This window comes from Porites lutea, chromosome 10, assembly GCF_958299795.1.
Source record: "Porites lutea chromosome 10, jaPorLute2.1, whole genome shotgun sequence".
In the NCBI taxonomy this organism is placed as follows: domain Eukaryota; kingdom Metazoa; phylum Cnidaria; class Anthozoa; order Scleractinia; family Poritidae; genus Porites; species Porites lutea.
Window position 1 is genome coordinate 25,026,819 of NC_133210.1, and position 17,959 is coordinate 25,044,777.

Here is a 17,959-nt window from a genome sequence, read left to right on the forward strand (position 1 = left end):
CTGTATCCTTTATTTTTAAGCACGCAACAGGAACAATACAATATTCAGCAACTTCAATGAACAACGTAAATAAAATGTCTGGACAACTTTTTAACGGAGGAGTTTAAACCTGTGCAATCCTTTTACACGGAACCGTTGCCAGTATCAGCATTGGAATGTCTCTCTTTATCAAAGGCGCGTAGTTAGTCTCCTGACTTTTACCACACAAACTGTGAAAAAAATTGCACAATTTAGGTCTTAACACGTGATTCAACGTAAAAGTGAGGCCGCACCGGTCAAAAAATGTTTTTCTACGGGTCCCGTGTAAACGAAAGGCGGATCCGTGCACGTTTTTGTCGTCCGTTCAAAAATTTGTCCGTAACCGTATAAACGGGCTCTACTAGCCTGGTTGAACGGCTGAGTATTAGACAAATTAGATTTTAACAGAATTACAAAATGCGTTTCTTGTTGCTACAAGTAAATGAGAGCTTACCGTAAACTGCCGCAAATAAACTCTGAAGCTTCGTAGGGGTGTTAGTAGCCAGGGATTATGAACAGAGCGGCCTGTATCCGAGGGGGGTTATAACCAGAATAAAAAAGTCTTCGAAAGAATCTACAGCAGTGCTTATCAAAACATATTTTTGTTTTTCCGTTTTTAATTCAAGCTCAGTGAAAATGACATTATGAATAGAATTCATTTCAATAAAATCGGGGGGGGGGGGGGCTAATATCCGATGGGGCTTATAAAGGATGTTTTTTTATTAGGGGTAGGGTAGAAGGCCTATAACTGGGGAGGGTTATAAGAAGACGGAATTATGAGCGGTAGTTTACGGTATTCGTATACAACAAATTAAACAAAGCAAAATTATCATCATTGAGCGACCTTGAATTAAGTTTCAAATCTTACAAAGTTCCATACCGCAATTGCGCATCCCGACTCAAACAGAAACAAATTTACAGTTTGTAGTGGAGCGAGTATTGCTAATTATGTTGTGATTAATCATTGCATCCACCATCGTCATTAAGCGTTATCTAACCATTATAAACCGCATATCTGTGTTGACTGAATCATGGCCGTAAAAAAGCATGTTCAATAGACTAAACTGAAACCAAACTACAACCAAACCAAGAATTATTCGGCTACAAATGTGAGCAAAACTGCATGGAGGAACTGAAACCGAACAGTAACTCGCGAACCCGCAGCGTTTATACCACTGCTCATAAGCCATTTTCTAAGGTACCCCATGCATTGCCTGGTAAAGTAGTGTTGTTTATTTTTTGGGGCTCTCTGTATAGACGCCTTTTGTAACTCCATTTATCCTTGCATGTGTTTATACAGTGATAAAGATATCCACAATGATCATAGCAGTATTCATCACACATCCAGCAAGTGAATGTTTCTTTGTCTCTAGCAGATCGTTTCTCGCAATCATGCCTCTTCAAAGCATTGTCATCAGTGAAATCTTTACAACATGATTCACATTTGTGCGGTGAATCAGAATGGAATTTTCTTTTGTGATAAAACAATGTCTGTTTCCGGGTGAAACATTTCTCACACAGAGCACACTTGAAGGGTCTTTCTGCACTGTGTATCTGCAGATGGTCTTGCAGGTAAGATGATAGTCGGAAACATTTTTCACACTGAGTACATTTGAAGGGCCTTCGGTTAGTATGTATTAACAAGTGCCTTTTCAATCAATCATCAATGACCGTCTGAAACACTTGTCACACTGAGCGCACTTGTAGGGTTTTTCTCCACTGTGTATCCGCAGATGGTCTTGGAAGGTAGATGAGCGTCGGAAACACTTTTTACACCGAGTACACTTGAAGGGTCTTTCTCCACTGTGTATCCGCAGATGATCTTGTAAGTGGGATGATTGTCGGAAACATTTTTTACACCGAGTACACTTTTAGGGCCTTTCACCACTGTGTACTTTGAGGTGATAGTATAAACCTTGTGTTTGTTTAAAGCACTTGTTACATTGGCTACACTTGTAGGGCCTTTTATCGCTGTGTACCCTGAGGTGCTGGTTTAAGCCAGTTACTTGTTTAAAGCACTTATTACATTGGCTACACTTGTAGGGCCTCTCATCGCTGTGTACCCTGAGGTGCTGGTTTAAGCCAAATACTTGTTTAAAGCACTTGTTACATTGGCTACCCTTGTAGGGCCTCTGTTCACTGTGAATTTTCATGTGCACATTTAGAGCTGACTTTGTATTAAAAGCCTTTTTACAGGTTCTGCACTTGAATGACTTTCTTCGAGTCCTCTTCTCCGCCGCCATGTCTAACATTTTAAAAGCAAGAAAAAGGAAGGTTTTGGTTGAGTTTTTACCGGCGACATTTTTTGTGTGGGTTCTTTGTACCGGTTGGTTGTTTGGGTTATCTTACCAAATGCCGAATTTTTCGAAGCTGGAGAGTCAACTATATGAGTATTTGACTATGAGAGCTAAAAAAAAAAAACTTCTAATAGTTTCAAATAAATATTCCTTTCCCATTATATCATCCTCTATCAATTTATCCTGGTTAATTTTTAACTGAAATCTTTGTGTGGGTTTTTTGTACCGGTTGGTTGTTTGGGTTACCTGACAAAATGCCGAATTTTTCGAAGCTGGAGAGTCAACTAAATGTGTATTTGACTAAGAGAACTAAAAAAATAATAATTTCTAATAGTTTCAAACAAATATTCCTTTTCCATTATATCATCCTCTTTCAATTTATCCTGGTTAATTTTTAACTAAAATTTTCTTAGTTTGATTCTCATCAAATTCGATGTCCTGTTATCAGGTGTGGCTATTGTTGGTTTTCACTTGATGTCACTAAACTTCAAACTACAAACTATCGATCCTACCGAGATTTTACTTTCACGGTAAATTAGAGCAGCTGAAAACTAATTTCCATACAAATTTTCGCTTCAAAAGAGTTCTTGGTTTTGTGATAGAGTACGCTTGAATTTCTAAGCTTTTGCGTGACGCGTCATTTGCATAACGGCCGAGAGAGATGTCATGTAGATTAAAAAATGACTTATTTCAGGGAACTTTGCTATCTAAACAGTTTATGCATTAGAAAAGTATTACTTTTAATGTTTATGAGTTCCTCGAAAAATAAATTCACGGTTTTGTAGCAAAACTCGCTAACAGATGTTTCTGTTAGTTTCCGTCCACCATGTTGGTGCCCATCCGGATGAGCACCAGCATGGCGTCTCCATACAAATCTCTGTAAATTTGGATAAAACATTTCTTCCGATATCTCGTATACGAAATATTCCTCTGACCTGAATCTTGGCGAGGGTCTTTGCATATTTACCGTCTTTCATCTCCCAGATTCTGGACTTTGTTAATTGAACGGTTTTGATTTTTATTTTAATCTATCTTGAATGGCGTGATACTGAAAACCAGCAATATCCAAAGCTTATCCAAAGCTTGTGTCAGTGAATCGATCAGAATAAATGAAGCCTAAAAACACAATTAAATCACCTTGCCGTTTCTGGCTGATTTAAGTAGCATTATGTCGAGTTTTTCACCTGGAGATAACACTGAGAAACTCCACAAAATGCCAACCGGAACCATTAGTTGATACAAGCTTAAGATGAAATGGCACAGGTAAGATCGGAGAACGAATTTGATGACAAACAGAGGAATTTTCAGTTAAAAATAAACAAGGACAAATGTATAGCCAATGATATGATGGTAAAATAATATTTACTGGAACTATTTAGATATTTTTTTGACCCCTCGTTAGTCATACAGTCGACTTTCCAGCTCCGATGCTCTTTTGTTGATCTATAATGTATTATGTGCAATCCGATGCTCTTTTGTTGATCTATAATATACACTTAATGTCAGGTCCCAAGGGAAACAGTTAGTTTTGTTTTCCCGAGAGTCCTGATGTTTCCCGAGACGAAGTCGAGGGAAACATCAGGACTCGAGGGAAAACAAAACTAACTGGTTTCCCGAGGGACCTGACATTAAGTATTTTGTTATATTTCTAGACTTTCACTTCAACAGCAACAAAAGAATAACCGGAGCGAACCAAAACAGTCGACTCGGTACTTATAACAACACAAATTTAATTCTCAAAACCACTGAATGAATGATTTACAAACAAAAGTACTTTCCTTATATTATCTGCATCTTTTTCCTCCACTAGCTGCTGTTTTTCTTCTGGGAACTTCTGGGATAACTTTAAAAATCGTTGCTTTTTAGCTTGAGGCTTCGTGATTGTGTTGTTGTGTGCATTCACGAAAAAGAAAACTGGCAGGACCTGGCGGTGTTTTTGCCGCCTTTTGTCACGCCACTTTCCACCATGCTTTGATCACGTGCCGCAATGTATCCCGAGCGGGATACATTGTTTGATGTATCACGATCGGGATACATTTGTTTTTAGTCAAGGCCACGTGACCAAGAATCAACCAATGGCAGTCCCTGTTTAGTTGAGTGAAAGTCTAGGAATATAACAATGTATTATGTGCAATCCTTTTACACGGAACCGTTGCCAGTATCAGCGTTGGAACGTCTCTTTTTATCAAAGGCGCGTAGTTAGGCTCCTGGCGTTTACCACAGAAACTGTGAAAAAATTTGCACAATTCAGGTCTTAACACGTGATTCAACGTAAAAGTGAGGCCGCACCGGTCACAAAATGTTTTTCTACTGGTCCCGTGTAAACGAAAGGCGGATCCGTGCACGTTCTTGTCGTCCGTTCAAAAATTTGTCCGTAACCGTATAAACGGGCTCTACTAGCCTGGTTGAACGGTTGAGTATTAGACAAATTAGATTTTAACAGAATTCCAAAATGCGTTTCTTGTTGTTACAAGTAAATGAGTGCTTACCGTAAACTGCCGCATATAAGCTCCGAAGCTTCGTAAGGGTGTTAGGAGCCAGGGATTATGAACAGAGGGGCCTGTATCCGAGGGGGATTATAACCAGAATAAAAAAAAAGTCTTCGAAAGAATCTATACAGTGCTGATCAAAACATGTTTTTCTTTTTCTGCTTTTAATTCAAGCTCAGTGAAAATGCCGGACATTATGAATAGAATTCATTTCAATAAAATCGGGGTGGGAGGAGGGCGGGCAATTTTCGATGGGGTTTAAAAAGAATGTTTTTTTATCAGGGGTACCGTAGAAGGCCTATAACTGGGGAGGGTTATAAGAAGAGGGACAGTTATGAGCGGTAGTTTACGGTATTCGTATACAACAAATTGAACAAAGCAAAATTATCATTATTGAGCGACCTTGAATTAAGGGTCAAATCTTACAAAGTTCCATACCGCAAATACGCATCCGAACTCAAATAGAAACAAATTTACAATGTGTAGTGGAGCGAGTATTGCTAATTATGTTGTGATCATATCATTGCATCCACCATTGTCATTAAGCGTTATCTAACCATTATAAACCGCATATCTGTGTTGACTGAATCATGGCCGTAAAAAGGCATGTTCAATAGACTAAACTGAAACCAAACTACAACCAAACCAAGAATTATTCGGCTACAAATGAGTGCAAAACTGCATAGAGGAACTGAAACCGAACTGTAACTCGCGAACCCGCAGCGTTTGTACCACTGCTCATAAGCTATTTTCCAAAAGCACCCCATGCATTGCTTGGTAAAGTACTGTTGTTTATTTTTTGGGGCTCTTCTGTCTAGACACCTTTTGTAACTCCATTTATCCTTGCATGTGTTTCAGTGTGATAAAGATATCCACAATGATCGTAGCAGTATTCATCACACATCCAGCAAGTGAATCTTTCTTTGTCTCTAGCAGATCGTTTCTCGCAATCATGCCTCTTCAAAGCATTGTCATCAGTAAAATCTTTACAACATGATTCACATTTGTGTGGTGAATCAGAATGGAATTTTCTTTTGTGATAAAACAATGTCTGTTTCCGGGTGAAACATTTTTCACACTGAGTACACTTGAAGGGTCTTTCTCCACTGTGTATCCGCAGATGGTCTTGCAGGTGAGATGAGCGTGTAAAACATTTTTTACACCGATTACATTTGAAGGGTTTTTCTCCACTGTGTATCCGCAGATGGCCTTTCAAGTGAGCCAGTTACTTGTTTAAAGCTCTTATTACATTGGCTACACTTGTAGGGCCTCTCATCACTGTGTACCCTGAGGTGGTAGTTTAAGCTAGTTCCTTGTTTAAAGCACTTGTTACATTGGCTACACTTGTAGGGTCTCTCATCGCTGTGTGCTCTGAGGTGCCGGTTTAAGCTAGTTCCTTGTTTAAAGCACTTGTTACATTGGCTACACTTGTAGGGCCTCTCATCACTGTGTACCCTGAGGTGGTGGTATAAAACTGATGCTTGTTTAAAGCACTTGTTACGTTGGCTACACTTGTAGGGCCTCTGTTCACTGTGAATTTTCATGTGCACAGTTAGAGCTGACTTTGCATTAAAAGCCTTTTTACAGGTTCTGCACTTGAATGACGTTCTTCGAGTCCTCTTCCCCGCGGCCATGTCTGGCAATTTAAAAGCAAGAAAAACAGCTTGCTTGAGTTTTTAACGGTGAAATGTTTTGCGTGGGTTCTACCGGTTGGTTGTTTGGGTTACCTGACATTTTTCGGAGCAACCTCGTCCCCAGGGCCTTTCCTTTTAAAAAAAATGGTCACGTGTCCCCTCGTACACCCTAAAATCCTGGGTGTAATAAATTAGCGGATAACACCCTCCGAGATCTCCATAATTCTTCATATGATACGAGAAACGAATTCAATAATTGTTTTATTATTCATTTAAAATAATTCCTAGTTTAAAAACAAAGCTAAAACATGCTTACCTCCATCGATGTTAAGTTCACCTTCGATAGTGCACGTTTGGAGTTGTTCTTCTCCAAATAGCAGATATCGCCCTTCGAGTTGTGTTTTTGCTGTTCTTGCCATGTTTTTAACTATAATTTCGCCTAGTTCTTAGTCTTGAAACGAGTGAAATGTCCGCCATTTTTTGTTTTCGCAACCAAAACAACTCAACCTCGCCCCAGGTCTTCTCGGTTAACGGTGCATTAACCTGCAAGAACGCAGCATTTTTGACGTCATTTCCTCGTTAAACACAAAATTCTTCCAAATTGGTCATCAGTAACTGGTTATGGTGAATTATGCGTGTGCTCTTAGCCAATCAGAATCGGGGAAGTATTTTGAATGAATAATAACTAACAATTATTCCTCGAGCACGAATGGGCTCTGAGTCAATATTCCATGAGGCCGAAGGCCGAATGGGCTATTGACTCAGAGGCCATGAGGGCGAAAGGAATAATTGTTTTAGTAAAATCCAACTAGTTGGTCAAAAATATCAAGAATAAAAAACATTTTAGCTACTTAAACCTAGACTTTAATCCTTTTTTGCCGCCAAAAAGCGCGCGCTTTTCGCTACTAGTAGGCTATAACATATAGCCTAGTAGTAGCTCAACCAATCAGAACGCAGCATTGATAATAGATCACTAGTTGGATTTTACTAATGCCAATTATACCACACCAAAAATACAGCTCAACATGCCGAAACTGGGGCGGGGCCGCTGTATAAATTATATTGTGGCTTAATTTATTCTTGTTTAAGAAATAAACCATGATCAACCGACACCCATTGTTCTTGATAGAGCAAAAGAAATAAATTATGATGTATACAAGCCTGATATTTTTATCGAAAACACTTTCAGTGAAGCTAAGATTTGAAAAAACTGAAATTCTTCTTTTTTTATTGAGTTCTTCAGTGAGGTACTAGGTGAGGTTAGAAACGCGAAAACCGTCTTAAACAGTGCAAAATCTCTTTTTAAATCATTGAACCACAGTTCTTAAGCCTAGTTTCCATATGATCGTCCGTATCGTCCCGATCACCCCAGTCGTTTCAAAATATTTCGAGACGATCCGGACGACTTGGGGCGATTGGTAGTTTCCATATGATCGTCTCGATCGCCTCAAAGGCAAGAGACGCGGGGTTGTCAGCGATGTCTCTGGGTCAGACAATAGAATTTTTGCGAGTGTTTTACAAACTGAAGCCACATAAATGGATGATTTTATTCGTAAAGCGAACCACGTACTTTGGTACCTGCTTTTTCTCTTGATTTTGCGACATTGAGAAGCTAGAAGAGTTCCCCGAAGACATAGTATTTCTTCAGAAACTTGATGTCACGGACTTTCTCTACTGATTTCAAATAACCCCCATACGCGCTGCGAACATTTGTGTATTATTTTTTCGGCTTCAGCGCCATCCGCGCCGAATTTATTCTTGATTACTGGAAACAAAGTGATGATTTCTGGGATAGCCTTCGATCATCCCGATCGTCTCAGTCGTCTGAGAGCGTTTCCATATGATCGCTTCAAACATGATCATCCCGATCGTCCGGGTAGTACTCAACTCTTTGCAAGCGATCGAGGTCGTTTCATTCGTCCGAGTCGTTTGCGATCGTCTGGGTAGCGTTTCCATATGATCGCCCTGAACGTCTTAACCTTTTTTGAGACGACTGGGACGATTGAGATGATCCGGACGATCATATGGAAACCAGGCTTTACTACAAAGAAGGCGCTGTGTTTACATGCGCTAACGAAAAGGCCACTTTTGTGATTAAAAATACATATAGGCATTGTAATCAGTTGCTTGAGGCCTCGAGATATTTAGGGGACTTGCCGTCCCACATGTAAGAAACATTCAATGACAGACTTTTGCAAAAAACCTTTTTAGACACTAGCAAAACTCTACGAAACAAGTGCTAAAGCTTTGTGGAAAGAAAGAAAGAAAGAAAGTGAGAAGAAAGCGAGAAGCAAGGAGGTTGGGGTAACAGACCTGGAGGTCGATGGCAAGTTGCTCTCTGATCTGATGCGCAATCTAAGGCTAATTCCTTGAACACCGATTCTGTCGCGTCTATGAGTGCAAAGATATGAATAACATCCCGTCTCTTAAGCCGAGCATTATCCCTGATATTGATGTACTAATCTTCAGCTGTAATGGCGTCAACTGCAATCTTTAAACGAAGGATGATAAAGCGCCTGGTCCTAACAACCTTTATCCTTGACTACTTAAGCTAGCTGCAAACGAATCCGGGATATTTTGCTTGTGGAATCCGGAATCCTGGGCTTTGGAAAACGTAACACAGCTCAAAGAATCCGGAATCCCGATAACGATAGGATACATAAGGGCGATTCTTACAATTAAGACCAGAATTCATTTTTTTTTTTCATTTGTGAATTTGGTAATGCGAGCAAAGCTTCAAGTTGTGTGCGATGCTATATCATCGGCCAGCCTCACTTTCAGGAGCTTGAGGCCGCAGTTCTGTTCTTAATACCTTGCCTTGGTAGCTAACCAGATGGCGAGAAATTCTTCCGGCTATGTCATTCACATTCTTCTCAAAATCCTAAAGTACATTGCTGGTACAACCTAAAAGTCGATAAAGAAAAAAGTATCGAACAGACGTGTCCTTAATTATAAGAGACTTATAGAACTGGTATATTCCATAAGATCTGGGGGCAGCTATCAGATCGACCTCCAAGCTTAGTACAAGACTTGCTTCGTAGTCTTGCAAAGTTCTGAATGGTGCCATTTTCTAATTTGTAGTTGATAGAAAGGCGCGAAGGGGATAAATAGGGGAAATGATTACGCAACAATAGTTCACATTTCGCGGTCGAAAATGGGCCGTAGGGAAAACGCTAAGAAAAAAGAGGAATGCAAGTTACGGAAGGCGGGAGATTTGGACCCCACCCTGTCCCCACTAGTCTTAAGCTATGTATCAACGGTAAACACACTTAATCGTGTCCTTTAATTTTAAGCACACAACAGTTACAATACAATATTCCGCATCTTCAACGAGGAAAGTAAATGAAGTGTATTAGACCCTGTTTACACAGGTCTGGACAAGTTTTTAAGCGACAAATTTTAGACCAGTGCAATCCCTTTACACGGAACCGTTCAAATTCTGTTACAGTACTGTTTACATGAGTCCGTACAAATTTTTGCCAGTGTCAGCATTGGAATGGCCCTTTTTAAAAAAGGCGCCTAAGGCGCTTTTACCGCACAAATTGTGAAAAAATTGAACAGTTCAGGTGTTCACAAGTGAGTCAACGTTAATTAAAGTGAAGCCGCACCGGTAAACGAAAGGCGGATCCGTGCCCGTTTTTGTCTTCCTTTCAAAAACTTGTACGTCCCCGTATAAACGGGGTCTTGGGCTTAGTATCCTAGCCTCGTTGGCCGGTTGAGTATTTGACAAATTAGATTTTAACAGAACTCCAAAATGCGTTTCTTGTTATTACCAGTGAATGAGAGCTTACATTAAACTGCCGCTTATAAGCCCTGACGCTTAGTCAGGGGTGTTAGGAGGGATTATAAACAGAGCGGCTTGTACCTGAGGACGGTTATAACCGGGGTAAAATAGGCTTCGAAAGAGGCTATAACAGTGCTGATCAAAACGTGTTTTGCTTTTTCTGTTTTTAATACAAGCATAACAAAAATGACATCATACTATCGAATTCATATCAATAAAATCGGAGTGGGGGTGGGGGGAGTAACATCCGATGGGGCTTATAAAGGATGCTTTTTTTAGGGGTAGATAGCCTATAACTAGGGAGCGTTATAAGAAGGAGGGTTATGAGCGGTAGTTTACAGTAACTGTATACAACAAATAAATTGAACAAAGCAAAACTATCACCGTTGAGCGACTTCGAATTAAAATTCAAATCTTACAAAGTTCGATACCGCAATTACATATCCCGCAATTACATATCCCAAATTTACAAATTTACTATGTTTAGTGGAGGGAGTATTGCTAACTATGTTGCGGTCGTATCATTAAGCATTAACTACCCATTATAAACCGCATATCTGTGTTGCCTGAATCATGGCCGTAAAAAGGCATGTTCAACAGACTAAACTGAAACCAAACTACAACCAAACCAAGAATTATTCGGCTACAAATGTGTGCAAAACTGCATGGACGAACTGAAACTGAACTGTAACTCGTAAGCTCCCTGCGTTTGTACCGCTGCTCATAGGTCATTGTCATTTACCAAAGCACTCCATGCATTGGTAAAGTACTGTTGTTTATTATGATTGGGCTCTATGTATGGACGCCTTTTGTAACTTCATTTATCCTTGCATGTGCTTATACATGTGATAAAGGTATCCACAATGATCATAGCAGTATTCATCACACATCCAACAAGTGAATCTTTCTTTGTCTCTAGCAGATCGTTTCTCGCAATCATGCCTCTTCAGAGCATTGTCATCACTGAAACATTTACCACATGATTCACATTCGTGCGATGAATCGGAATGAAATTTTCTTTTGTGATAAAGCAGTGTCTGCTTCCGAGTGAAACGTTTGTCACACTGAGTACACTTGAAGGGTCTTTCTCCACTGTGTATCCGCTGATGGTCTTGCAAGTGAGAGAAGTATTTCAAACATTTTTTACAACGAGTACATTTAAAGGGCCTCTCTTTATTATGTATTAACAAGTGTCTTTTTAAGTGTGATGAATATCTGAAACACTTTTCACACTGAATACACTTGAAGGGTCTTTCTCCACTGTGTATCCGCTGATGGTCTTGCAAGTGAGATGAGCATCGGAAACATTTGTTACACCGAGTACATTTGAAGGGCCTTTGATTGTTATGTATCAACAAGTGCCTTTTTAAATGTGATGATTGTCTGAAACACTTTTCACACTGAGTACATTTAAAGGGACTCTCTTTATTATGTATCAACAAGTGCCTTTTCAAATCTGATGATTGTCTGAAACACTTTTCACACTGAGTACACTTGAAGGGTTTTTCTCCACTGTGTATCCGCTGATGGTATTGCAAGGTAGATAAGCGTCGGAAACATTTGTTACACCGAGTACATTTGAAGGGCCTTTGATTGTTATGTATCAACAAGTGCCTTTTCAAGTCTGATGAGTGTCTGAAACACTTTTCACACTGAGTACATTTGTAGGGCTTTTCTCCACTGTGTATCCGCAGATGGTTTTGCAAGTGAGATGATTGTCGAAAACATTTTTTGCACCGAGTACATTTGTAGGGCCTCTCATCACTGTGTACCCTGAGGTGCTGGTTTAAGCCAAATACTTGTTTAAAGCACTTGTTACATTGGCTACACTTGTAGGGCCTCTGTTCACTGTGAATTTTCATGTGCACATTTAGAGCTGACTTTGCATTAAAAGCCTTTTTACAGGTTCTGCACTTGAATGACTTTCTTCGAGTCCTCTTCCCCGCGGCCATGTCTGGCAATTTAAAAGCAAGAAAAGCAGCTTGCTTGAATTTTGCTTGGGTTCTACCGGTTGGTTGTTTGGGTTACCTGACATTTTTTGACGCTGGAGAGTCAACTATATGTGTATTCCACTAATAAGAACTAAAAGAAAATTATTTGTAGTAGTTTCAAATAAATATTTCTTTTCCATTATATCATTCTCTATAAATTTATCCTGGTTAATTTTTTACTAAAATTTTCTCAGTTTGATACTCATCAAATTCGATGTTCTGTTCATACGTGTGGCTAGCAGTCCAAAGATTGTATCAGTGAATCGATCAGAATAAGTGGTGCCTATGAAAATTAAAATCACTGTTCCGTTTCTGGCTGATTTAAGCAGCATTTTGTCGAGTTTTGCACCTGGAGGTAACATAAACTCGACAAAATGCCATTCTGATCCATTGATACAAGTTTAGGATGAAATTGCACGTAAGATCGGAGAACAAAAATTTGATGACGAACAGAGGAATTTTCAGTTGAAAATAAACCAGGACAAATGTATAGACAATGATATGACAGTAAAAGAATATTTACTGGAACTATTAGATATTAGTATTTAGTAAAATCCAACTAGTGATCTATTATCAATGCTGCGTTCTGATTGGTTGAGCCACTACTAGGCTATATATTATAGCCCACTAGTAGCAAAAAGCGTGGGCTTTTTGGCAGCAAAAAAGGATTAAAGTCTAGCTTTAACTAGCTAAAATTTTTTTATTCTAGATATTTTTATTTCCAACTAGTTGGATTTTACTAAAATAACTATTCCTCTCGCCCTTATGGCCTCTGAGTCAATAGCCCATTCAGCCTTTGGCCTCATGGGCCATTGACTCAGAGCCCATTTGGGATCGAGGAATAATTGTTAAATACACACTCAGTGATCTTGGTAATTGAAGCAATCTGATTGGTTAGCTGTCTCGGACTATGACGTTTTACTAAAATCCAACTAGTGGTCTATTATTAAAGCTGCGTTCTGATTGGTTGAGCTACTACTAGGCTATATGTTATATCCTACTAGTAGCGAAAAGCGCATGCTTTTTGGCAGCAAAAAAGGGTTAAAGTCTAGCTTTAACTAGCTAAAATTTTTTTACTCTCGATATTTTTTTCACAACTAGTTGGATTTTACAAAAACAATTATTCCTCTCGCCCTCATGGCCTCTGAGTCAATAGCCCATGAGGCCGTCAGTGATCTTGGTAATTCAAGCAATCTGATTGGTTAGCTGTCTTGGACTATGACGTTTTAGTAAAATCCAACTAGTGGTCTATTATCAATGCTGCGTTCTGATTGGTTGAGCTACTACTAGGCTATATGTTATATCCTACTAGTAGCGAAAAGCGCGCGCTTTTTGACGGCAAAAAAGGATTAAAGTCTGGCTTTAACTAGCTAAACTTTTTTTTATTCTCGATATTTTTGACCAACTAGTTGAATTTTACTAAAACAATTATTCGTCTCGCCCTCATGGCCTCTGAGTTAAGCTATTGACTCAGAGCCCATCGAGGAATAATTGTTAATTATCATTGATCTGCAGTATGTCTATATTGCCCGTGATGTAACTGTTAAACATGTGTTTTGCTAGCCTGCGAGCAAGCTCTCCGGGGCGGGAAAAGGAAGGAGATAGCAGGCTAGTGTTTTGCTAGTAGAAAAACATACGAAACACGAAATTTCTTTAGTAATAGGAGTGTTTGTTTAGGTGTCAGTTTACATATAACGTGCCACAAGTCAAAATACAGCTTAATGACCATGCTCCAGCTAAATAAAAAGTGTAGCTCCTGGACCTAATCCCTATCGAAAAAAAAAATGTTGTTTTGATTGAGGGGAAAACAGTCACCCGTAATCGTGATCACAGAAACTGAGTTGCTGCCACCCCTTTCACTTTGAAAAATGCTAGCGTTTGGTCATGGGGTCACTTCTGGAAACATTCAATTCTCACATAAAATGGAAGAAACAAAACGGTTAATACTTACCGTAACTTCCTTCAGTTCCGCGACGTCTCCCCAATGCAGATAATCGATTGAATACAAGCGTGCTGAGGTAGAAGGAACGATCGCAATGTGACCAGCAATGAAAACAAAATGGCGGATTTGCCCGATCCTTGTGCCCAGGCCCTTTCATGTTATATACTTGTCCCTCGCAGCCGTTTTTAGTATCGTCACGCAACGCTCCTAACCTTCGTGGGGAGGAGCGTTGCGTGACGATACTAAAAACGGCTGCGAGGGAGACTAACAACAATGCGGCTGAAGGAGGCAAATCCATTAAGTATTGAAGAAGTGAATTTCTTGGGTACCTGTGTATGTAAGAGTATGTTTATCGCCATTTATACCACACTAAAAATACCGCTAAACATGGAGGAAACTGGACCCGGATCGTTCGATAAATTATTTTGTAATTCAACTTTATTCTAAGAAATAAAACATGATCAACCGACACCCATTGTTCTTCATAGGGCAAAAGAAATAAACTATGATGTAAGCAAGCCTAACTTTTTTGCCGAAAACAATTTTGGAGCTAGGATTTCAAAGGAAGGAAATTCTTCCCTGTTTTTATTGAGTTCTGGTGAGGTGACGTTAGGAACTTGAAATCCGTCTTAAATAGTGCAAAATTTATTTTTAAAGCATTGAGCAACACTTGTTGCTGCAAAGAAGGCGCTATGTTTACGTGCGCTAAAGAAAAGGTCACTTTTGTGATTAAAAATACAACTAGGCATTGAAATTGGTCTGCTAGCTTGAGGCCTCGAGCGGGGGAGGGGGCAAGCCGTCTCACATGTCAGAAACATTCAATAAATGACTTGTGCAAAAGCCATCCCAACAAATAAGGTCACGTCTGTAGGTTGTGTTTTGGTAGATTTCCATCCGTTTTGTTTCTTTTCATCGCAATAAGCCATTTGCAGTTTTGCACGACGACTTCTTTTATCGTAGAGGAATAGGAATTCTGGAATCCGGGATATCAGTTTTGTTTGTGGAATCCGGAATCCTGGGCTTTGGAAAACGGAATACAGCTCAAGGAACCCGAAATCCCATAAACGACTGGACACATGAGGCGATTTTTACAACTAAGACCAGAATTTATTTTTTCTTCTCTCATATTTGAATTTGGTAATGCCAGCAAAGCTACCAGTGGGGTACGATGCAATATTATTATCGGCCAGCCTCAATTCGCAAAAACGAATGTGTCCTTAACTGTATCCTTTATTTTTAAGCACGCAACAGGAACAATACAATATTCAGCAACTTCAATGAACAACGTAAATAAAATGTCTGGACAACTTTTTAACGGAGGAGTTTAAACCTGTGCAATCCTTTTACACGGAACCGTTGCCAGTATCAGCATTGGAATGTCTCTCTTTATCAAAGGCGCGTAGTTAGTCTCCTAGCTTTTACCACACAAACTGTGAAAAAAATTGCACAGTTCAGGTCTTAACACGTGATTCAACGTAAAAGTGAGGCCGCACCGCTCAAAAAATGTTTTTCTACGGGTCCCGTATAGACGAAAGGCGGATCCGTGCACGTTTTTGTCGTCCGTTCAAAAATTTGTCCGTAACCGTATAAACGGGCTCTACTAGCCTGGTTGAACGGTTGAGTATTAGACAAATTAGATTTTAACAGAATTCCAAAATGGGTTTCTTGTTGCTACAAGTAAATGAGAGCTTACCGTAAACTGCCGCAAATAAACTCTGAAGCTTCGTAGGGGTGTTAGTAGCCAGGGATTATGAACAGAGCGGCCTGTATCCGAGGGGGGTTATAACCAGAATAAAAAAGTCTTCGAAAGAATCTACAGCAGTGCTTATCAAAACATATTTTTGTTTTTCCGTTTTTAATTCAAGCTCAGTGAAAATGACATTATGAATAGAATTCATTTCAATAAAATCGGGGGGGGGGGGCTAATATCCGATGGGGCTTATAAAGGATGTTTTTTTATTAGGGGTAGGGTAGAAGGCCTATAACTGGGGAGGGTTATAAGAAGACGGAATTATGAGCGGTAGTTTACGGTATTCGTATACAACAAATTAAACAAAGCAAAATTATCATCATTGAGCGACCTTGAATTAAGTTTCAAATCTTACAAAGTTCCATACCGCAATTGCGCATCCCGACTCAAACAGAAACAAATTTACAGTTTGTAGTGGAGCGAGTATTGCTAATTATGTTGTGATTAATCATTGCATCCACCATCGTCATTAAGCGTTATCTAACCATTATAAACCGCATATCTGTGTTGACTGAATCATGGCCGTAAAAAAGCATGTTCAATAGACTAAACTGAAACCAAACTACAACCAAACCAAGAATTATTCGGCTACAAATGTGAGCAAAACTGCATGGAGGAACTGAAACCGAACAGTAACTCGCGAAGCCGCAGCGTTTGTACCACTGCTCATAAGCTATTTTCTAAGGTACCCCATGCATTGCCTGGTAAAGTAGTGTTGTTTATTTTTTGGGGCTCTCTGTATAGACGCCTTTTGTAACTCCATTTATCCTTGCATGTGTTTATACAGTGATAAAGATATCCACAATGATCATAGCAGTATTCATCACACATCCAGCAAGTGAATGTTTCTTTGTCTCTAGCAGATCGTTTCTCGCAATCATGCCTCTTCAAAGCATTGTCATCAGTGAAATCTTTACAACATGATTCACATTTGTGCGGTGAATCAGAATGGAATTTTCTTTTGTGATAAAACAATGTCTGTTTCCGGGTGAAACATTTCTCACACAGAGCACACTTGAAGGGTCTTTCTGCACTGTGTATCTGCAGATGGTCTTGCAGGTAAGATGATAGTCGGAAACATTTTTCACACTGAGTACATTTGAAGGGCCTTTCGTTAGTATGTATTAACAAGTGCCTTTTCAATCAATCATCAATGACCGTCTGAAACACTTGTCACATTGAGCGCACTTGTAGGGTTTTTCTCCACTGTGTATCCGCAGATGGTCTTGGAAGGTAGATGAGCGTCGGAAACACTTTTTACACCGAGTACACTTGAAGGGTCTTTCTCCACTGTGTATCCGCAGATGATCTTGTAAGTGGGATGATTGTCGGAAACATTTTTTACACCGAGTACACTTGTAGGGCCTTTCACCACTGTGTACTCTGAGGTGATAGTATAAACCTTGTGTTTGTTTAAAGCACTTGTTACATTGGCTACACTTGTAGGGCCTTTTATCGCTGTGTACCCTGAGGTGCTGGTTTAAGCCAGTTACTTGTTTAAAGCACTTATTACGTTGGCTACACTTGTAGGGCCTCTCATCGCTGTGTACCCTGAGGTGCTGGTTTAAGCCAAATACTTGTTTAAAACACTTGTTACATTGGCTACACTTGTAGGGCCTCTGTTCACAGTGAATTTTCATGTGCACATTTAGAGCTGACTTTGTATTAAAAGCCTTTTTACAGGTACTGCACTTGAATGACTTTCTTCGAGTCCTCTTCTCCGCCGCCATGTCTAACATTTTAAAAGCAAGAAAAAGGAAGGTTTTGGTTGAGTTTTTACCGGCGACATTTTTTGTGTGGGTTCTTTGTACCGGTTGGTTGTTTGGGTTACCTTACCAAATGCCGAATTTTTCGAAGCTGGAGAGTCAACTATATGAGTATTTGACTATGAGAGCTAAAAAAAAAACTTCTAATAGTTTCAAATAAATATTCCTTTCCCATTATATCATCCTCTATCAATTTATCCTGGTTAATTTTTAACTAAAATCTTTGTGTGGGTTTTTTGTACCGGTTGGTTGTTTGGGTTACCTGACAAAATGCCGAATTTTTCGAAG

General features: G+C 39.6%; 2 pseudogenes; both read right to left on the minus strand.

The window, feature by feature from the left end:
- Positions 1-1,197: 1,197 nt before the first annotated feature.
- LOC140949690 (uncharacterized) lies at positions 1,198-2,261 on the minus strand (annotated as a pseudogene).
- An 8,765-nt stretch (positions 2,262-11,026) lies between these two features.
- Positions 11,027-17,635, minus strand: LOC140949691 (uncharacterized; annotated as a pseudogene).
- Between the last annotated feature and the right edge of the window lie 324 nt (positions 17,636-17,959).